This window comes from Habropoda laboriosa, unplaced genomic scaffold (assembly GCF_001263275.1).
Source record: "Habropoda laboriosa isolate 0110345459 unplaced genomic scaffold, ASM126327v1 scaffold801, whole genome shotgun sequence".
Lineage (NCBI taxonomy): Eukaryota > Metazoa > Arthropoda > Insecta > Hymenoptera > Apidae > Habropoda > Habropoda laboriosa.
This window is the reverse complement of record NW_017101026.1, coordinates 398,666-399,339: the sequence shown is the minus strand read 5'-3', so window position 1 is coordinate 399,339 and position 674 is coordinate 398,666. Positions and strand designations below refer to the sequence as shown.

At 46.7% G+C, this 674-nt stretch overlaps 1 protein-coding gene across 1 annotated transcript in view; it reads right to left on the bottom strand.

Annotated features, from left to right (window-relative positions):
• LOC108577949 (glutamate-gated chloride channel) overlaps positions 1 to 674 on the bottom strand; it is a 31,807-nt gene that overhangs the window by 4,390 nt on the left and 26,743 nt on the right. The window lies entirely within an intron of this gene.

Sequence of the window (674 nt, the reverse complement as noted above, 5' to 3'; positions counted from 1 at the left end):
TCGTGTGTACGTACGTCTGTGTGCGCGCGCGCGCGCGCGTGTGTGTGTGTGTGTATATCTAACAACGTGTTTGTCTTTCTATTCCTTATCGTCGTCTTTTTCTTGTTCGCTTTCCGTTCCTTTTTTTTCTCGAGGGAGAGGACACGGGGCGTTGGGAGGAGGAGATCAAGGGGATGGTATCGTTTTGTACTACTATTTTTTTTCCCGGTTTTTCGCACCTCTTTTCTCTGCTCCTTCTTATCGTATATTTGGCCATTTTCCCGTGGTATTTTTTTTTTTTTTGCTTTTTTTTTACTTTTTTCCATCGAGTACCACGCGGCAAAGGCAGTCCTCACGATCGAATATCGTCACCGTGTGTGCATACGTGTGTGAGTCTCGGTGTGTTTGCGTGTACGTGTGTGTGTGTGTGTGTGTGTGTACGTGTGTGTGTCCTTCCTGAAAAAGTCTTTTGGAAAGCAGTCGCCGGGCCGATAAATATCGTCGGTCGCGCGTTACCTCCTTTGATCGTTGTTTTTGCACTTTTGTCTTTCTTTCTTTTTTTCTTTTCTCTCGCGACAAAAAAGACGAACGATTTTAAGGTGAACGACGGAAACGTGACGAGGTGAACATCAAAGGGGAGAAGATTCGGTGTTGTCGGCGCCTCTCTCGCTCGCTCCTTTTTCGGGCCACGTTTC